This window comes from Perissodus microlepis, chromosome 10, assembly GCF_051167445.1.
Source record: "Perissodus microlepis isolate ML-2025 ecotype Zambia chromosome 10, ASM5116744v1, whole genome shotgun sequence".
NCBI lineage: Eukaryota > Metazoa > Chordata > Actinopteri > Cichliformes > Cichlidae > Perissodus > Perissodus microlepis.
In genome coordinates this window covers 17,402,927-17,425,784 of record NC_140470.1, presented here as the reverse complement: position 1 = coordinate 17,425,784, position 22,858 = coordinate 17,402,927, and the positions used below count along the sequence as shown (strand labels likewise).

Genomic DNA, 22,858 nt, shown 5'->3' with positions numbered 1-22,858 from the left:
TATTTTTCTTCATTATTCATCCTTTGTATGAAATAAACTGAAGAACACCCATAACAACACAACCAAAATGTATTTTTCCCCCATTCACACACTTTATAGTATTCAAGCAATCAATCAATCAATCAATCAATCAGTTTATTTATAAGCACATTTAAAAACAACAGAGGTTGACCAAAGTGCTATACAAAGCAAAAAGTAAAACAAACACACCTAAAGAGAACAAAACAAAAACTCAGTCACAATTAAAAGCTAGGGAGTAGAAATGTGCTTTCAGACGGGATTTAAAGTGGTGGAGACGTCCTACTTTGAAGAGGCAGACTGTTCCAAAGGGTCAGGCAAACGCTTGGTCTCCTCTGTGCTTTAGGAACAATCAGAAGCAATGTAACAGCTGACTGAAAAGTTCTATTTGCAGTGTTTTTAGTTAAAAGATCAGAGAGCTATGAGGCAGCTAATCCATTTAGAGACTTACAAACAAGCAATAAAATCTTAAAATCAATTCTAGAACATACTGGAAACCAGTGTAAACGAGCCAAGACTGGGGAAATATGGTCACGTTTACGAGTGCCTGTCAAGAGTCGGGCTGCAGCATTCTGAACAAGCTGAAGACGAGAGAGCAGAGAGCATTCGATTGTTAAAAACAAACAGTGGTCACATTATAAGTTAAATGCATATTCAAGCTTTTATTTACATCCGTTTACAATTCACTGAGTTTTATTTTATGTGATTAAATGATCTTAGATCATCCACCTGTAGATGAAGGTCAGAATGACTCCTTGTTTTATCTGCCCATATTGTGGTTTTAGTCAACACGCTAAAGGCAATATGCTACCGAGTGGTGACGTCAGAGTACCTCATAGCACAACAGTTGCTTATACAAACACACACACACACACACACACACACACACACACACACACACACACACACACACAATTTTAACAAGTTGTTTCTGTGCTTAAATTTCTTACATTTTTTTCTTCCATTGATTAACCCACTATTTGAAATCAGATATTTTTCACTATTCTTCTTGGTTTATACATGAACTCTCCTTTGAGTACATTTCCTTACAACCAGAATATTATGATTGTTGGACAATCATGTAGTCAGACTCGGGTTTCTTTGTTTTCTGGTCTTCATGAAAGCCAAATCAGAACGTTTTTCCTCAGAAGTAGCTATTCCACTTCTGGGGTGAGCAACCTGTGCTCCCAAAATATCATTTTTGAGCATTTTAGTGGCCAAAAAGAATCTATATAGAGCTGCAAAACAAATCTGAATTTTATTAAAAAAAAAAAAAAAAAAGGTGATACAGCCTGTTAAATATACATGTGTCTTTCAACATTACTAATACTAATACATGAAAAATAATTAATATCTTTTACCACATTTGGCTACTCTACAGTGGGCTATATGATTATTTGGTACTTGGCATGGTGGTAAAGGGCACAAAGATCCACAGCCCATCTGTTCCCTTTTCTTTATGTAGGTTTTCTCTCAGTGCTCTGGTTTCCTTCCACATCCACAGACATATGTGTTAGGTTAACTGGTTATTCTAAACTTGCTCTCTGAGTCAGCCTTGCAGCAGAGCGATCATCCTATCAGGGCGACGTCTCTGCTTTGAAAGGCAGTGCCTCCAACATTCAGCAATAAAAAGAAATTCTGCTGACCATAATGAATCTCAGTTACATCATATTATCAGAAGGCTCAATTTTAGGTGGTCAGGTAGAGAGCATTGAGAGAGTTATACAATTTAACAACTGTCCCAAATGTCTTTATTAACGATTCCAGACATTTTCGCAGTTATTTATTGTCAGAAGATTAGACATGTGACCCTCCAGACAGCTGACAACGACCTGGCTTAATAACAACAACACCAGCTGGTTATAAGCTAACATTTTGCCAGCTAATATTATCACTGAGTCTCCTAAGAAAATCACACTTTCCCTCTGGTAAACAGTGTGATACCCGCACATCATTTGAGGATTTATTCTCTAAGCGTCCAACAATGAAAGTTTTACTAACACCAGCTAACAGAGGCTTACAGTGACAAAAACAGCAGCACTTACCAACAAAAGAAGTTCAGGACAAACTCAGCAACTCAGCTCAGTATCACTGTCATTCGACAGAAATGGCCTTCAGTAACTAACAAAGCTCTATTCAGAGCTCAGGTAAAGAGCAGACTGACAGCCTGCACTCCATATGGATCAACCAGTCACAGTTTTTCGTCCTCCTGCAGCCACCATTGCTAGGATTATGCACTTTAGAGGGGGTAAGACAACAGAACTCAGCTGACTGCAGTCTGTACTCTACTGACATCTAGTGGTGAGATATCACACCAGTGAAAGTTACAACTTTAAACAAAGTTCCAAAAACAAACAAGTGAAACCCTCTCTTGATTGTATACTTTAACAGTAATACACATGTAACCTTCTAAACAGTCCAACAAATATCAGCAAACAGACTGCTTCTGTGCAGTTACAGTCACACAGTGTGCCAGCAGCTAGCTAATCATCCTGACTGACACCCTCATCACCTCTGTGGACTCATTCCGCTTCCTGGGTACCACCATCACCCAGGACCTGAAGTGGGAGCCCACCATCACCTCCGTCATTAAGAAAGCCCAGCAGAGGATGTACTTCCTGAGGCAGCTGAAGAAATTCAACCTGCCAACACGGACGATGATGCAATTCTACACTGCAATCACCGAGTCCATCCTCACCTTCTCCATCACCGTGTGGTACGCTGGAGCCACTATCAGGGACAAACAGAGACTGCAGCGTGTTGTGCGCTCTGCTGAGAAGGTGATTGGCTGCAGACTCCCATCTCTGCAGGACCTGTACACCTCCAGGACACTGGGGCGTGCAGCTCGGATCTCAGCTGACCCTTCTCACCTTGGACACAGTCTGTTTGACCTGCTCCCCTCAGGCAGGAGGCTCCGGTCCATTCGCACCAGAACCTCTCGCCATAAGAACAGTTTCTTCCCCTCTGCTGTTGGACACATGAACAATAACCGTATGACTGTTCCCACCACTAACACATGACCCTACGCTATGTTCACTGCATCATTCCATGTTTGGCACTGATCACCACCTGCACTCATGTATATATCTATCTACTTAGCACTTTTAATTCTTATTCTTATTTTTTTTTTCTCATGTCTATTTAAGCGTTATTTATGACAGTATGTTTGCACTAAGCACCGCAGCAATTTCCTAATGTTGTAAACCTGCTCAACATTTGGCAATAAAACCCTTTCTGATTCTGATTCTGATTCTAAATGTACATTTGTAGTATTACCGAGGGAGAGAAAAGACTATGAGATAACATCACTCAGAGATGGAGAATGATGTAGGAAACACAGGACAGGAGCGGAAGAGGAGGGACTATTTTTAAAAGAAAAGGACTGCGCGGTGGGATCTGTTCAACTGGAAATTTTGTCAGGGTCCTGGGTCTGGGCGGCCCAGGATCCCTGGGCAGTCATGGACTGGTGACATTATATGTATTTTTGGTGTTGCTGCTGCTCTTTCTCCGTGCTTGTGTGTGTGTGTGTGTGTGTGTGTATGAACACTGGTTTGCAGGCGCCTTCGGGCCTGGTGATCATTGCTTGAGACTTCACGTTAATCATCCAGTTTAGGTTTTGTCGTTAAGTGCATGCCTGCCATTGTTTAGTGTCCTGACAGCTGCCGCTATTGTTTCCCGCAGGAGGAGCGTGGAAGGCCTGAAGAGCAGCGAGCACCGGGAGTGCAGACACGGGAGCAGAGAGCACTAGGAGGACACGACACGGGAGTCTGGGGAAAACACGGGGATTTATTGTTGTTTTGTACTGTTCGCACACAGAGCACCGCGCCTGGGTCCTCCTTCCCTACACCCCCCACGGTCTGCCATGCCAAACCGTGACAAATTTAAAGCTTACTTTCTTTTTTTTTTTTAATTGATAGATGTCGAGTGGATCGACAGATTGATGATTTGTTGTTGTTGTTGTACACTGCACTGCACTCTTGAAGAAGATGTGTTCAGATTTACACAAGCTAACGCGTTTTTTTTGTTGTTGTTTTTGGACAAATTGTTTCAGAGCTGGGTTACATCAGGGGGAACAGACATCTCATTTAAATGTAATGTCTCATTTTTCCAAGTGTGTAAGGAAAGTCATCCATCTACAATATAATCAGCAAGCACATGGAGCTATTTGAAGCTTTGTGAAATCATTAGAATTAGAAGTTTGTATTTCTTGTATTAATATTATTTTAATATCACATTTATATAGCGGATGGAGGTTCAGTTAGTTCTGTAGTTTGTACTGCTTCAGAGGAGTGCTCAGCTGCCCAGTCTTCTGTCCCAGTGGTCATGTCACAGAGGACCACTTCCACTCGCATCCATAACCTGCAACAGTTTTCCTTTTAATTCATTATCTGTGGTCTTTCAAACATTAAGAATTAATTAATTAAATGTCCCAAACAATATTCATCACTTTGCTTCTATCTGCCTGCAATTATAGCCACCTACCATGTACCGGATCTTTATTACAGCTGGCTAATAAAAAGTGTTAAGGATAAAGCATCTGTCTGCACTTTTCCCTCTAAGCTGCGCACTGCTGACACGGTCTCCGCGCACACAAAATCTGCACTGCGCACAAAACCCCCCAAAACAAAACAGAAAAAAATCAAACCTGGAATTAAAATAAATACATAACAATTGATTCTGTGCTGTTTTGGAGTGTGAGTCAGTGAGTGACCGGTAACTGGCTGCTCCAGCCAACGATGCCACTCACATTCATATAAACGTTAATCAGTGTCGTTGACGGGTTATGACGGCGTCCTTATGTGCCGATCCCGGTGTTTTAGTTAGTAAAGCGGTGTGGCCGATGTGGAGTGGCTGAGTGAAGACACGCTAATGACAACGTGTACAAACATTGGAGATGTGAGCAGGACAGACAGACAAATTAAGGTGAAGTTTAAGTTCTCAGTCAGATTTGTGCTTATCCAGTGCCATTTATTTCCAATTCTTATTTGTGGATATTGATCATTAAATACTGACACTAGTTTATAAGTAGTGGAAATGCAAATAATCGTGTCATTATCAGTGATGGGAATAACGGCCGTTACTTTTTTCAGTAACTAGTAATCTGATTAATTACTGTTTCTATATTTCTATTGTTACATGGCTATTACTAAGAAGAAAATGCGGTGTGGACTCATTAATATTTTTCAACACACAGATGGTTGAATCTGTCTTCAGTTTACCGGGAGTTGGAGCCGGGGGGCAATCGTACAAGTGCTGCTTAGGTGGATTCACCTCTGTTTGCACCATTTAGTTATGAGCTGTTGCATCTGTGGATGCCAAAGAGAAAACTTCCCACTGGATACTGAGCTGACTATACCTGTCTTCCGTGTGTAGCACAAGCGTTTACCAGTGTAAGGCTGTAGAATTTCAATTTACAAAGTCAGTTACCAAAACTGTTAATACTTCCATGAACCATTGAGCAAGGCATATTACTTGATAGATGCTATTAGGAATGCTTTCAAAAGGCATCAACAGCACAGATACAGTAGATATCATTCACAGAACAATGTTTTCAAGCAGCATGTAAACATTTTTATTTCTGCTGTTAGATTGTTCTAATTTGACATTTTTACATGTTTTAAATGAGACAAAATTACAGGTTCAGACAACAGATGTTTTGGTTAATCCAATTTTTTATTTTTATGGGTAAGATGTTATAATACCCTGGTTCACTCTGTGACTTACTTTGTCTCCTATAAATCTTCTTTAATTCAGTTCAATTCAATTCAACAGTATTTACATACAAATGAATTGAACTGAACTGAATTAAAGAAAAAACCCAACAATCCCCTATGAGCAAGCACTTGGCGACAGTGGGGAGGAAAAACTACCTTTAAAAAGGTAGAAACCTCCGGCAGAACCAGGCTCAGGGAGGGGCGGCCATCTGCCGCGACCGGTTGGGAGGGGTGGAGCCGATGACAAATGTATACACAACTAAATATTAAAGCAAATATGCTTTAAAATTTATGTTTAGGGAGTTGAAGTAACTGTTAATATTTAGTTGTATATAACTTTGATTTTATAGGAGACAGAGTTGAAGTCACTTAAGTGAACAGTCTCAGAAACCAGTTGCGCTTCTTTTTCTTTTTTGGCTTTTCTCTCTGCATGTTGTCATCTCGGGCCTCTGGATTTTCTGGTTTGGTAGTACTGGCCTCCTCTTTTTCTTGCTTATTCTCCTGGAGTGTCTCGACTTGGGCTGGAGAATTTTCTGCTTTGTTAACCCTGGTCTCTTTTTGATCTATGGTCTCTTTTTTGGCTGGAGAATGATCCTGATTGCCAACGTTGGACTCAGGTTCTTCCTTTTTTATTGTCTCTTGCAGAGACCGCAAAGACTCCTGAAGAATGATCTTTTCATCTTCTGTTTTCTTGAGTTGTTTGCGGATTGTTGCGTTCTCCTGGTTTTTCCTCGTTACAATCTCCAGGTAGAAAGCTCTGGTTTTTTCCAGCTCTTCTTTTAAGTTTTGGACCTCCAAATTATTTGCCTCACAAACAGCCTCACTGAGGCAGAATTTGACTATGAGCTCAGCGAACTCACAGGAGGCTCTTTCTTCCTGTTCTTTACGTTTTGCAACTTCCTCTTCTAGGTTTTTCTGTGTTTTGAGGAGCTGCTCGCGGAGTTGTTCGATCTCTTTCTGCTGTTTTTTACATTGGACCTCCAACTCAGCTTCCCGAACAGTTTTCACCTCTGCAGAGTCTGTGTGCGGAGCTTCTGTAGTTTGTGTTGAAGCGTCCACACTCAGCTCTGCAGCTGTGACAGCTGTGTTGCTGTTTTGAACAGGAGCCTCAGGCACATCAGGGGTGAGATTCTCCTCGGGTCTGCTTCTGTGAGCCTGTTCCAGTTGTTTTTTGAGCTCAAGAATTTTTTTCTCAGCATTTCCTCTGCAGCACTGTAGCTTCAGGCGAAGCCAATCGTTTTGTGTTTTAGCCGCAGAGGCTTTGTGGTTCGCGGCTGTCATATTGTAGAGATTGGTTTTACTCATGTGCTGAGCCTCCTGCAGGTGGAATCTCAGTGCAGCCATTTCATCGGTCTCACTATGTGGACGTTTGCCATCATTTGGCATTAAGTGAGGATTAGGCTGTGGTTGAGATGGTCCATCATTGGTTCTAAAGTCAGGCTGATGATGCACAGGCCCTCGGTTCGGTAAAAAATGTGGCTTGTACCAGTGCTTCCCAGGCCCATTATTGGGGTTAAAGTGGGGATTGGGCTGATGTGGCACAGGCCCTCGGTTCGGTAAAAAGTGTGGCTTGTACCAATGCTGCCCAGGCCCATTATTGGGGTTAAAGTGGGGATTGGGCTGATGTGGCACAGGCCCTCGGTTCGGTAAAAAGTGTGGATTGTAGCAATGCTGCCCAGGCCCATTATTGGGGTTAAAGTGGGGATTGGGCTGATGTGGCCCATGCCCTCGATTGGGTCCAGGGTTTCTGGCTCTGGGGTTTGCATTTTTTTGCTTTTTATTCTTATTTTCACCCTTTGGTTTGGCAGATGAAGTCACCTCATTTGGTGCCCGGTTTTTCCCTCTTTGCTTTGGGTTTGGCTGCTTCGCTTTTGTGTTAGGGCGAACAGCGGCCGATGAGGTTCCTTCCTGGGGATCAACGTTTTGCTGCATACTCTGCATTCTTCTTGTCTTTGCTCTTACAATGTACAATGAAGATTTTTTTCTATTTGATCAGGGTTTGGACTTGTTTTCGTTGCATACACTGAACGTTTCAAATCGTTTTCCTAAAGGTTGGCTCGTGGTGTGTTCCTAAAGAGTCGCACAGTTCTGAGACATACTGAGAGCACGCTGTGGTCCTATTTAAGGACTTTTGAGATGTCACGTGCTCCTTTGATCTGATAGAGCAAATTGAGTGTGATGTCATCTGCTTAGAATGTAGAATGTGATGTCATTAACTTAGCAGAGAATCGTGTTTTTCTTTGAAATAGAATTCTACCAAACTTAAATTAAAAACTTTAATTTTGTACAAGATGTTAAATTCCCAATCTAAAGGCCAAATCTATCCGAGAACTTCGGGAGAAGATTACACAAATAACTCAGAAGCTTCAATAAATGTTTCTGCATCAACATGTTTTCCATATACATCTTTAAAAATATTTTCTATTCGCCTAAACAAATTTGATTTATATTAATTTCTGTCCTAATGGAAAAAGGAACGATTTTCAAAGCTTCAAGTTTAAAAGAAAATCCTTTTATTTAACACTATCAAGTTGCAGATTTGCTATATTGTATAGTATTAAATTGCAAGTCTGAAATAGGTGAGTTTTAAGGGGCATTCACTCAGGACAAAATAAATTATTTGCTTTCTGTGTCAGACTTGCAAACTTATAAATACTGCAGGGATGCGTGCATGAGTTAATGCTGTAGAGGAGACAATAATCAGGCAACAAACTGCTGCCACAGCCGCTCCTTAAATATCTGGTCTTGACTAAGCTTAAAATATGAGTGCTGAAAACTCCTCTGATGCTATCCAGTGGTATATTCAGTGCACTTCACTATTCCTGTTAATACAACATCTGAAAAGGAAAGAAGTGAAAAGTCATGCTGTCACAGTAAAAGAAGTCCTTCTTCAACTCAGAAAAATCCGCATTTGAACCACATAACAAAAATATTTTAAAGATCTGGCCTCAGATTTATTATTTTAGTGTTTAGAAAGCCCTTCTACACATATGTGAGCAGCTCAGTAATTTTCTTTTCAGTTTCAGGAAAAAATGGTGCTCCCAACTAAGCACAGCGGGGTAAAATAAGCCGAATAACACGCTGTATTGTGGGCTGGTTACGCTGTCAACAGGTAAGCATTTTTCCAGTGATATGGGTGAAGAAAGAAACATGTTTACAGTGGCTTGCAAAAGTATTCGGCCCCCTTGAACTTTTCCACATTTTGTCACATTACAGCCACAAACATGAATCAATTTTATTGGAATTCCACGTGAAAGACCAATACAAAGTGATGTACACGTGAGAAGTGGAATTAAAATCACACATGATTCCAAACATTTTTTTGCAAATAAATAACTGCAAAGTTGGGTGTGCGTAATTATTCAGCCCCCTGAGTCAATACTTTGTAGAACCACCTTTTGCTGCAATTACAGCTGCCAGTCTTTTAGGGTATGTCTCTACCAGCTTTGCACATCTAGAGACTGAAATCTTTGCCCATTCTTCTTTGCAAAACAGCTCCAGCTCAGTCAGATTAGATGGACAGCGTTTGTGAACAGCAGTTTTCAGATCTTGCCACAGACTCTCGATTGGATTTAGATCTGGACTTGGACTGGGCCATTCTAACACATGGATATGTTTTGTGTTAAACCATTCCATTGTTGCCCTGGCTTTATGTTTAGGGTCGTTGTCCTGCTGGAAGGTGAACCTCCGCCCCAGTCTCAAGTCTTTTGCAGACTCCAAGAGGTTTTCTTCCAAGATTGCCATGTATTTGGCTCCATCCAGCTTCCCATCAACTCTGACCAGCTTCCCTGTCCCTGCTGAAGAGAAGCACCCCCAGAGCATGATGCTGCCACCACCATGTTTGGCAGTGGGGATGGTGTGTTCAGAGTGATGTGCAGTGTTAGTTTTCCACCACACATAGCGTTTTGCATTTTGGCCAAAAAGTTCCATTTTGGTCTCATCTGACCAGAGCACCTTCTTCCACATGTTTGCTGTGTCCCCCACATGGCTTGTGGCAAACTGCAAACGGGACTTCTTGTGGTTTTCTGTTAACAATGGCTTTCTTCTTGCCACTCTTCTACAAAGGCCAACTTTGTGCAGTGCACAACTAATAGTTGTCCTTTGGACAGATTCCCCCACCTGAGCTGTAGATCTCTGCAGCTCGTCCAGAGTCACCATGGGCCTCTTGGCTGCATTTCTGATCAGCGCTCTCCTTGTTCGGCCTGTGAGTTTAGCTGGACGGCCTTGTCTTGGTAGGTTTACAGTTGTGCCATACTCCTTCCATTTCTGAATGATCGCTTGAACAGTGCTCCGTGGGATGTTCAAGGCTTGGGAAATCCTTTTGTAGCCTAAGCCTGCTTTAAATTTCTCAATAACTTTATCCCTGACCTGTCTGGTGTGTTCTTTGGACTTCATGGTGTTGTTGCTCCCAATATTCTCTTGGACAACCTCTGAGGCCGTCACAGAGCAGCTGTATTTGTACTGACATTAGATTACACACAGGTGCACTCTATTAAGTCATTAGCACTCATCAGGCAATGTCTATGGGCAACTGACTGCACTCAGACCAAAGGGGGCTGAATAATTACGCACACCCCACTTTCCAATTATTTATTTGTAAAAAATGTTTGAAATCATGTATGATTTTCGTTCCACTTCTCACGTGTACACCACTTTGTATTGGTCTTTCACGTGGAATTCCAATAAAATTGATTCATGTTTGTGGCTGTAATGTGACAAAATTTGGAAAAGTTCAAGGGACACAGTGGATACAATTCTGCCCCTGCAGGAATAAACTTTGTGGTTATGAAACTGACCAAGTGTTTGCATAAAATGTCACACGTTCAAAGCTGTCACAGAACCTGGGGTTTGTATAAGTGCAGCTGTTGGTGGGGAGATAATCTCACTCTTCTATATAAAGAGTCACCAGGCAGCAACTTCCAGATCTTCATTTGTGATCTCCTCCATCATCATTTCTCCACTTATCAGCAGCTATGGCTTCACTTCGCACCCTTCTGGGAGTGGTACTGTGCTCCCTCATGGTTTCTTCCTCTGAAATCCTACCTCAGGCAGACTTTGATTTACAGGCGGTAAGAATCATTGATAATCATTTTTATTTTACCACCCATCTATTTTCATAACCATGTCTCTATCTTAGGGCCATGGAAAGGGGGTACTGGAGGTTATCTAACAGGGATAAGCAGGGACCCCCCCCCCCCCCCCCCAAGACAGTTTAGCAGTCTACACGGGAGGCTAACCTTTGCACAATTTACTTTTATAATGACTTCACCATTTATGTTATGTGGTTATGTTTCACGCTGGATTTTGTGTGATAATACATATTCTGTGTTACAACAAACAGCTCTTGTGCTTCTGTCTAATTCTCAATGCTTTCCATTTGTGTGTCCACAGATGGCAGGTAAGTGGTACCGGACTGGAATTTGCTCTAATGGCCAGTGGTTTGTCAGTCGCAAAGCCAATATGAAGACCGGCACGGCCATCATTACGCCAACTGAAGATGGAGGTCTTGAGTTGTCGTTCTTCAGTCTTACGTGAGTGCGAGAGGACAGACAGAGCAAATATCATTTGAATAGCATTAAAATATTTACACTGGAGATTAATGTGATGTCTTTGCGACAGTAATGATACATGTCAGAAAATGGAGAATTTAGCCAACAAGACTGAGGTGCCTGGAAAATTCACATACAAGAGTCGGCGTGAGTACGCCCACAAAGAGAGGAAACGAATAATTTCCCATCATCATCATCCAGTATTGTTTTTTCACATATTCTCTTCTGCTTTTTTCCTTTTTGTCAGACTGGGGGTATGTGAGTGACATGCTTATGGTTGATGTGAAGTATGATGAGTACGCCCTGACCTATTCCTTCAACACCAGAGGGAATGAAACCTTTGTCATTAACAGACTATTTGGTAAAGTTGCATTTAGCTGTGTTCAGTAAACCGTTTAGCAAAGTTACACCCACTGCAGCAGATTTACATCACGTGGCTTCACAGGACGTAGTTTGGATCTCAGCGATGAGGTGCAGGAGAAGTTCAGGCAGTTCTGCTTGCAGACCGGCATCCTTCCTGAAAATACTGTCCTTCTTCCTAAAAGCGGTACTTTTACATTGGTGGTGAAGTTCTATATAAAAACAGCTTGGAATACAGTGATGTTGTGCACTGATCACCTTACACTTTCCATTTTTCCTTCTACAGAGGAGTGTCCACTTGCCTAACCTTCTGTCCCACCGATCGTCTCACCAGTACTGCATGAAGATCTTACACCATCTGTTATGGAAATGTGCCTGAGCACCATCTTGAGATGTTTTTAACAATAAAAATGCAAACATCGAGAATATTTTTCTTCATTATTCATCCTTTGTATGAAATAAACTGAAGAACACCCATAACAACACAACCAAAATGTATTTTTCCCCCATTCACACACTTTATAGTATTCAAGCAATCAATCAATCAATCAATCAGTTTATTTATAAGCACATTTAAAAACAACAGAGGTTGACCAAAGTGCTATACAAAGCAAAAAGTAAAACAAACACACCTAAAGAGAACAAAACAAAAACTCAGTCACAATTAAAAGCTAGGGAGTAGAAATGTGCTTTCAGACGGGATTTAAAGTGGTGGAGACGTCCTAATTTGAAGAGGCAGACTGTTCCAAAGGGTCAGGCAAACGCTTGGTCTCCTCTGTGCTTTAGGAACAATCAGAAGCAATGTAACAGCTGACTGAAAAGTTGTATTTGCAGTGTTTTTAGTTAAAAGATCAGAGAGCTACGAGGCAGCTAATCCATTTAGAGACTTACAAACAAGCAATAAAATCTTAAAATCAATTCTAGAACATACTGGAAACCAGTGTAAACGAGCCAAGACTGGGGAAATATGGTCACGTTTACGAGTGCCTGTCAAGAGTCGGGCTGCAGCATTCTGAACAAGCTGAAGACGAGAGAGCAGAGAGCATTCGATTGTTAAAAACAAACAGTGGTCACATTATAAGTTAAATGCATATTCAAGCTTTTATTTACATCCGTTTACAATTCACTGAGTTTTATTTTATGTGATTAAATGATCTTAGATCATCCACCTGTAGATGAAGGTCAGAATGACTCCTTGTTTTATCTGCCCATATTGTGGTTTTAGTCAACACACTAAAGGCAATATGCTACCGAGTGCTGACGTCAGGGTACCTCATAGCACAACAGTTGCTTATACAAACACACACACACACACACACACACAATTTTAACAAGTTGTTTCTGTGCTTAAATTTCTTACATTTTTTTCTTCCATTGATTAACCCACTATTTGAAATCAGATATTTTTCACTATTCTTCTTGGTTTATACATGAACTCTCCTTTGAGTACATTTCCTTACAACCAGAATATTATGATTGTTGGACAATCATGTAGTCAGACTCGGGTTTCTTTGTTTTCTGGTCTTCATGAAAGCCAAATCAGAACGTTTTTCCTCAGAAGTAGCTATTCCACTTCTGGGGTGAGCAACCTGTGCTCCCAAAATATCATTTTTGAGCATTTTAGTGGCCAAAAAGAATCTATATAGAGCTGCAAAACAAATCTGAATTTTATTAAAAAAAAAAAAAAAAGGTGATACAGCCTGTTAAATATACATGTGTCTTTCAACATTACTAATACTAATACATGAAAAATAATTAATATCTTTTACCACATTTGGCTACTCTACAGTGGGCTATATGATTATTTGGTACTTGGCATGGTGGTAAAGGGCACAAAGATCCACAGCCCATCTGTTCCCTTTTCTTTATGTAGGTTTTCTCTCAGTGCTCTGGTTTCCTTCCACATCCACAGACATATGTGTTAGGTTAACTGGTTATTCTAAACTTGCTCTCTGAGTCAGCCTTGCAGCAGAGCGATCATCCTATCAGGGCGACGTCTCTGCTTTGAAAGGCAGTGCCTCCAACATTCAGCAATAAAAAGAAATTCTGCTGACCATAATGAATCTCAGTTACATCATATTATCAGAAGGCTCAATTTTAGGTGGTCAGGTAGAGAGCATTGAGAGAGTTATACAATTTAACAACTGTCCCAAATGTCTTTATTAACGATTCCAGACATTTTCGCAGTTATTTATTGTCAGAAGATTAGACATGTGACCCTCCAGACAGCTGACAACGACCTGGCTTAATAACAACAACACCAGCTGGTTATAAGCTAACATTTTGCCAGCTAATATTATCACTGAGTCTCCTAAGAAAATCACACTTTCCCTCTGGTAAACAGTGTGATACCCGCACATCATTTGAGGATTTATTCTCTAAGCGTCCAACAATGAAAGTTTTACTAACACCAGCTAACAGAGGCTTACAGTGACAAAAACAGCAGCACTTACCAACAAAAGAAGTTCAGGACAAACTCAGAAACTCAGCTCAGTATCACTGTCATTCGACAGAAATGGCCTTCAGTAACTAACAAAGCTCTATTCAGAGCTCAGGTAAAGAGCAGACTGACAGCCTGCACTCCATATGGATCAACCAGTCACAGTTTTTCGTCCTCCTGCAGCCACCATTGCTAGGATTATGCACTTTAGAGGGGGTAAGACAACAGAACTCAGCTGACTGCAGTCTGTACTCTACTGACATCTAGTGGTGAGATATCACACCAGTGAAAGTTACAACTTTAAACAAAGTTCCAAAAACAAACAAGTGAAACCCTCTCTTGATTGTATACTTTAACAGTAATACACATGTAACCTTCTAAACAGTCCAACAAATATCAGCAAACAGACTGCTTCTGTGCAGTTACAGTCACACAGTGTGCCAGCAGCTAGCTAATCATCCTGACTGACACCCTCATCACCTCTGTGGACTCATTCCGCTTCCTGGGTACCACCATCACCCAGGACCTGAAGTGGGAGCCCACCATCACCTCCGTCATTAAGAAAGCCCAGCAGAGGATGTACTTCCTGAGGCAGCTGAAGAAATTCAACCTGCCAACACGGACGATGATGCAATTCTACACTGCAATCATCGAGTCCATCCTCACCTTCTCCATCACCGTGTGGTACGCTGGAGCCACTATCAGGGACAAACAGAGACTGCAGCATGTTGTGCGCTCTGCTGAGAAGGTGATTGGCTGCAGACTCCCATCTCTGCAGGACCTGTACACCTCCAGGACACTGGGGCGTGCAGCTCGGATCTCAGCTGACCCTTCTCACCTTGGACACAGTGTTTGACCTGCTCCCCTCAGGCAGGAGGCTCCGGTCCATTCGCACCAGAACCTCTCGCCATAAGAACAGTTTCTTCCCCTCTGCTGTTGGACACATGAACAATAACCGTATGACTGTTCCCACCACTAACACATGACCCTACGCTATGTTCACTGCATCATTCCATGTTTGGCACTGATCACCACCTGCACTCATGTATATATCTATCTACTTAGCACTTTTAATTCTTATTCTTATTTTTTTTTTCTCAAAGGGTATTTAAGCGTTATTTATGACAGTATGTTTGCACTAAGCACCGCAGCAATTTCCTAATGTTGTAAACCTGCTCAACATTTGGCAATAAAACCCTTTCTGATTCTGATTCTGATTCTAAATGTACATTTGTAGTATTACCGAGGGAGAGAAAAGACTATGAGATAACATCACTCAGAGATGGAGAATGATGTAGGAAACACAGGACAGGAGCGGAAGAGGAGGGACTATTTTTAAAAGAAAAGGACTGCGCGGTGGGATCTGTTTAACTGGAAATTTTGTCAGGGTCCTGGGTCTGGGCGGCCCAGGATCCCTGGGCAGTCATAGACTGGTGACATTATATGTATTTTTGGTGTTGCTGCTGCTCTTTCTCCGTGCTTGTGTGTGTGTGTGTGTGTGTGTGTGTATGAACACTGGTTTGCAGGCGCCTTCGGGCCTGGTGGGTGTGGCCCTGCTGGGGGACTGGCCACACCCGAAGCCACGCACCTGCTGCTGATCAGGCCTCGTCGGGGGAGCTACTTAAGAGAGTCTTGGAGCTCCCACCGGCGCGGGATCATTACTTGAGACTTCACGTTAATCATCCAGTTTAGGTTTTGTCGTTAAGTGCATGCCTGCCATTGTTTAGTGTCCTGACAGCTGCCGCTATTGTTTCCCGCAGGAGGAGCGTGGAAGGCCTGAAGTGCAGCGAGCACCGGGAGTGCAGACACGGGAGCAGAGAGCACTAGGAGGACACGACACGGGAGTCTGGGGGAAAACACGGGGATTTATTGTTGTTTTGTACCACACACTGTAAATAAACGCACTGTTCGCACACAGAGCACCGCGCCTGGGTCCTCCTTCCCTACACCCCCCACGGTCTGCCATGCCAAACCGTGACAAATTTAAAGCTTACTTTCTTTTTTTTTTTTAATTGATAGATGTCGAGTGGATCGACAGATTGATGATTTGTTGTTGTTGTTGTACACTGCACTGCACTCTTGAAGAAGATGTGTTCAGATTTACACAAGCTAACGCGTTTTTTTTGTTGTTGTTTTTGGACAAATTATTTCAGAGCTGGGTTACAACAGGGGGAACAGACATCTCATTTAAATTTAATGTCTCATTTTTCCAAGTGTGTAAGGAAAGTCATCCATCTACAATATAATTGTAATTATATTTAATTAAATGTCCCAAAACAATATTCATCACTTTGCTTCTATCTGCCTGCAATTATAGCCACCTACCATGTACCGGATCTTTATTACAGCTGGCTAATAAAAAGTGTTAAGGATAAAGCATCTGTCTGCACTTTTCCCTCTAAGCTGCGCACTGCTGACACGGTCTCCGCGCACACAAAATCTGCACTGCGCACAAACCCCCCCAAAAGAAAACAGAAAAAATCAAACCTGGAATTAAAATAAATACATAACAATTGATTCTGTGCTGTTTTGGAGTGTGAGTCAGTGAGTGACCGGTAACTGGCTGCTCCAGCCAACGATGCCACTCACATTCATATAAACGTTAATCAGTGTCGTTGACGGGTTATGACGGCGTCCTTATGTGCCGATCCCGGTGTTTTAGTTAGTAAAGCGGTGTGGCCGATGTGGAGTGGCTGAGTGAAGACACGCTAATGACAACGTGTACAAACATTGGAGATGTGAGCAGGACAGACAGACAAATTAAGGTGAAGTTTAAGTTCTCAGTCAGATTTGTGCTTATCCAGTGCCATTTATTTCCAATTCTTATTTGTGGATATTGATCATTAAATACTGACACTAGTTTATAAGTAGTGGAAATGCAAATAATCGTGTCATTATCAGTGATGGGAATAACGGCCGTTACTTTTTTCAGTAACTAGTAATCTGATTAATTACTGTTTCTATATTTCTATTGTTACATGGCTATTACTAAGAAGAAAATGCGGTGTGGACTCATTAATATTTTTCAACACACAGATGGTTGAATCTGTCTTCAGTTTACCGGGAGTTGGAGCCGGGGGGCAATCGTACAAGTGCTGCTTAGGTGGATTCACCTCTGTTTGCACCATTTAGTTATGAGCTGTTGCATCTGTGGATGCCAAAGAGAAAACTTCCCACTGGATACTGAGCTGACTATACCTGTCTTCCGTGTGTAGCACAAGCGTTTACTAGTGTAAGGCTGTAGAATTTCAATTTACAAAGTCAGTTACCAAAACTGTTAATACTTCCATGAACCATTGAGCAAGGCATATTACTTGATAGATGCTATTAGGAATGCTTTCAAAAGGCATCAACAGCACAGATACAGTAGATATCATTCACAGAACAATGTTTTCAAGCAGCATGTAAACATTTTTATTTCTGCTGTTAGATTGTTCTAATTTGACATTTTTACATGTTTTAAATGAGACAAAATTACAGGTTCAGACAACAGACGTTTTGGTTAATCCAATTTTTTATTTTTATGGGTAAGATGTTATAATACCCTGGTTCACTCTGTGACTTACTTTGTCTCCTATAAATCTTCTTTAATTCAGTTCAATTCAATTCAACAGTATTTACATACAAATGAATTGAACTGAACTGAATTAAAGAAAAAACCCAACAATCCCCTATGAGCAAGCACTTGGCGACAGTGGGGAGGAAAAACTACCTTTAAAAAGGTAGAAACCTCCGGCAGAACCAGGCTCAGGGAGGGGCGGCCATCTGCCGCGACCGGTTGGGAGGGGTGGAGCCGATGACAAATGTATACACAACTAAATATTAAAGCAAATATGCTTTAAAATTGATGTTTAGGGAGTTGAAGTAACTGTTAATATTTAGTTGTATATAACTTTGATTTTATAGGAGACAGAGTTGAAGTCACTTAAGTGAACAGTCTCAGAAACCAGTTGCGCTTCTTTTTCTTTTTTGGCTTTTCTCTCTGCATGTTGTCATCTCGGGCCTCTGGATTTTCTGGTTTGGTAGTACTGGCCTCCTCTTTTTCTTGCTTATTCTCCTGGAGTGTCTCGACTTGGGCTGGAGAATTTTCTGCTTTGTTAACCCTGGTCTCTTTTTGATCTATGGTCTCTTTTTTGGCTGGAGAATGATCCTGATTGCCAACGTTGGACTCGGGTTCTTCCTTTTTTATTGTCTCTTGCAGAGACCGCAAAGACTCCTGAAGAATGATCTTTTCATCTTCTGTTTTCTTGAGTTGTTTGCGGATTGTTGCGTTCTCCTGGTTTTTCCTCGTTACAATCTCCAGGTAGAAAGCTCTGGTTTTTTCCAGCTCTTCTTTTAAGTTTTGGACCTCCAAATTATTTGCCTCACAAACAGCCTCACTGAGGCAGAGTTTGACTATGAGCTCAGCGAACTGACAGGGGGCTCTTTCTTCCTGTTCTTTACGTTTTGCAACTTCCTCTTCTAGGTTTTTCTGTGTTTTGAGGAGCTGCTCGCGGAGTTGTTCGATCTCTTCCTGCTGTTTTTTACATTGGACCTCCAACTCAGCTTCCCGAACAGTTTTCACCTCTGCAGAGTCTGTGTGCGGAGCTTCTGTAGTTTGTGTTGAAGCGTCCACACTCAGCTCTGCAGCTGTGACAGCTGTGTTGCTGTTTTGAACAGGAGCCTCACGCACATCAGGGGTGAGATTCTCCTCGGGTCTGCTTCTGTGAGCCTGTTCCAGTTGTTTTTTGAGCTCAATAATTTTTTTCTCAGCATTTCCTCTGCAGCACTGTAGCTTCAGGCGAAGCCAATCGTTTTGGGTTTTAGCCGCAGAGGCTTTGTGGTTCGCGGCTGTCATATTGTAGAGATTGGTTTTACTCATGTGCTGAGCCTCCTGCAGGTGGAATCTCAGTGCAGCCATTTCATCGGTCTCACTATGTGGACGTTTGCCATCATTTGGCATTAAGTGAGGATTAGGCTGTGGTTGAGATGGTCCATCATTGGTTCTAAAGTCAGGCTGATGATGCACAGGCCCTCGGTTCGGTAAAAAATGTGGCTTGTACCAGTGCTGCCCAGGCCCATTATTGGGGTTAAAGTGGGGATTGGGCTGATGTGGCACAGGCCCTCGGTTCGGTAAAAACGGTGGCTTGTACCAATGCTGCCCAGGCCCATTATTGGGGTTAAAGTGGGGATTGGGCTGATGTGGCACAGGCCCTCGGTTCGGTAAAAAGTGTGGATTGTAGCAATGCTGCCCAGGCCCATTATTGGGGTTAAAGTGGGGATTGGGCTGATGTGGCCCATGCCCTCGATTGGGTCCAGGGTTTCTGGCTCTGGGGTTTGCATTTTTTTGCTTTTTATTCTTATTTTCACCCTTTGGTTTGGCAGATGAAGTCACCTCATTTGGTGCCCGGTTTTTCCCTCTTTGCTTTGGGTTTGGCTGCTTCGCTTTTGTGTTAGGGCGAACAGCGGCCGATGAGGTTCCTTCCTGGGGATCAACGTTTTGCTGCATACTCTGCATTCTTCTTGTCTTTGCTCTTACAATGTACAATGAAGATTTTTTCTATTTGATCAGGGTTTGGACTTGTTTTCGTTGCATACACTGAACGTTTCAAATCGTTTTCCTAAAGGTTGGCTCGTGGTGTGTTCCTAAAGAGTCGCACAGTTCTGAGACATACTGAGAGCACGCTGTGGTCCTATTTAAGGACTTTTGAGATGTCACGTGCTCCTTTGATCTGATAGAGCAAATTGAGTGTGATGTCATCTGCTTAGAATGTAGAATGTGATGTCATTAACTTAGCAGAGAATCGTGTTTTTCTTTGAAATAGAATTCTACCAAACTTAAATTAAAAACTTTAATTTTGTACGAGATGTTAAATTCCCAATCTAAAGGCCAAATCTATCCGAGAACTTCGGGAGAAGATTACACAAATAACTCAGAAGCTTCAATAAATGTTTCTGCATCAACATGTTTTCCATATACATCTTTAAAAATATTTTCTATTCGCCTAAACAAATTTGATTTATATTAATTTCTGTCCTAATGGGAAAAGGAACGATTTTCAAAGCTTCAAGTTTAAAAGAAAATCCTTTTATTTAACACTATCAAGTTGCAGATTTGCTATATTGTATAGTATTAAATTGCAAGTCTGAAATAGGTGAGTTTTAAGGGGCATTCACTCAGGACAAAATAAATTATTTGCTTTCTGTGTCAGACTTGCAAACTTATAAATACTGCAGGGATGCGTGCATGAGTTAATGCTGTAGAGGAGACAATAATCAGGCAACAAACTGCTGCCACAGCCGCTCCTTAAATATCTGGTCTTGACTAAGCTTAAAATATGAGTGCTGAAAACTCCTCTGATGCTATCCAGTGGTATATTCAGTGCACTTCACTATTCCTGTTAATACAACATCTGAAAAGGAAAGAAGTGAAAAGTCATGCTGTCATAGTAAAAGAAGTCCTTCTTCAACTCAGTACAATCCGCATTTGAACCACATAACAAAAATATTTTAAAGATCTGGCCTCAGATTTATTATTTTAGTGTTTAGAAAGCCCTTCTACACATATGTGAGCAGCTCAGTAATTTTCTTTTCAGTTTCAGGAAAAAATGGTGCTCCCAACTAAGCACAGCGGGGTAAAATAAGCCGAATAACACGCTGTATTGTGGGCTGGTTACGCTGTCAACAGGTAAGCATTTTTCCAGTGATATGGGTGAAGAAAGAAACATATTTACAGTGGCTTGCAAAAGTATTCGGCCCCCTTGAACTTTTCCACATTTTGTCACATTACAGCCACAAACATGAATCAATTTTATTGGAATTCCACGTGAAAGACCAATACAAAGTGATGTACACGTGAGAAGTGGAATTAAAATCATACATGATTCCAAACATTTTTTTGCAAATAAATAACTGCAAAGTTGGGTGTGCGTAATTATTCAGCCCCCTGAGTCAATACTTTGTAGAACCACCTTTTGCTGCAATTACAGCTGCCAGTCTTTTAGGGTATGTCTCTACCAGCTTTGCACATCTAGAGACTGAAATCTTTGCCCATTCTTCTTTGCAAAACAGCTCCAGCTCAGTCAGATTAGATGGACAGCGTTTGTGAACAGCAGTTTTCAGATCTTGCCACAGACTCTCGATTGGATTTAGATCTGGACTTGGACTGGGCCATTCTAACACATGGATATGTTTTGTGTTAAACCATTCCATTGTTGCCCTGGCTTTATGTTTAGGGTCGTTGTCCTGCTGGAAGGTGAACCTCCGCCCCAGTCTCAAGTCTTTTGCAGACTCCAAGAGGTTTTCTTCCAAGATTGCCATGTATTTGGCTCCATCCAGCTTCCCATCAACTCTGACCAGCTTCCCTGTCCCTGCTGAAGAGAAGCACCCCCAGAGCATGATGCTGCCACCACCGTGTTTGACAGTGGGGATGGTGTGTTCAGAGTGATGTGCAGTGTTAGTTTTCCACCACACATAGCGTTTTGCATTTTGGCCAAAAAGTTCCATTTTGGTCTCATCTGACCAGAGCACCTTCTTCCACATGTTTGCTGTGTCCCCCACATGGCTTGTGGCAAACTGCAAACGGGACTTCTTGTGGTTTTCTATTAACAATGGCTTTCTTCTTGCCACTCTTCTACAAAGGCCAACTTTGTGCAGTGCACAACTAATAGTTGTCCTTTGGACAGATTCCCCCACCTGAGCTGTAGATCTCTGCAGCTCGTCCAGAGTCACCATGGGCCTCTTGGCTGCATTTCTGATCAGCGCTCTCCTTGTTCGGCCTGTGAGTTTAGCTGGACGGCCTTGTCTTGGTAGGTTTACAGTTGTGCCATACTCCTTCCATTTCTGAATGATCGCTTGAACAGTGCTCCGTGGGATGTTCAAGGCTTGGGAAATCCTTTTGTAGCCTAAGCCTGCTTTAAATTTCTCAATAACTTTATCCCTGACCTGTCTGGTGTGTTCTTTGGACTTCATGGTGTTGTTGCTCCCAATATTCTCTTGGACAACCTCTGAGGCCGTCACAGAGCAGCTGTATTTGTACTGACATTAGATTACACACAGGTGCACTCTATTAAGTCATTAGCACTCATCAGGCAATGTCTATGGGCAACTGACTGCACTCAGACCAAAGGGGGCTGAATAATTACGCACACCCCACTTTTCAATTATTTATTTGTAAAAAATGTTTGAAATCATGTATGATTTTCGTTCCACTTCTCACGTGTACACCACTTTGTATTGGTCTTTCACGTGGAATTCCAATAAAATTGATTCATGTTTGTGGCTGTAATGTGACAAAATGTGGAAAAGTTCAAGGGACACAGTGGATACAATTCTGCCCCTGCAGGAATAAACTTTGTGGTTATGAAACTGACCAAGTGTTTGCATAAAATGTCACACGTTCAAAGCCGTCACAGAACCTGGGGTTTGTATAAGTGCAGCTGTTGGTGGGGAGATAATCTCACTCTTCTATATAAAGAGTCACCAGGCAGCAACTTCCAGATCTTCATTTGCGATCTCATCCATCATCATTTCTCCACTTATCAGCAGCTATGGCTTCACTTCGCACCCTTCTGGGAGCGGTACTGTGCTCCCTCATGGTTTCTTCCTCTGAAATCCTACCTCAGGCAGACTTTGATTTACAGGCGGTAAGAATCATTGATAATCATTTTTATTTTACCACCCATCTATTTTCATAACCATGTCTCTATCTTAGGGCCATGGAAAGGGGGTACTGGAGGTTATCTAACAGGGATAAGCAGGGACCCCCCCCCCCAAGACAGTTTAGCAGTCTACACGGG

The 22,858-nt window shown here is 42.0% G+C and overlaps 1 long non-coding RNA gene across 1 annotated transcript; it reads left to right on the top strand.

Annotated features, from left to right (window-relative positions):
* The first annotated feature begins 11,396 nt into the window (after window positions 1–11,396).
* On the top strand, window positions 11,397–12,067 carry LOC146379193 (uncharacterized). The gene is made up of 3 exons (XR_014801462.1): window positions 11,397–11,428; window positions 11,529–11,828; window positions 11,928–12,067. It is a non-coding gene; the product is annotated as an uncharacterized LOC146379193 (long non-coding RNA).
* Window positions 12,068–22,858: the final 10,791 nt, after the last annotated feature.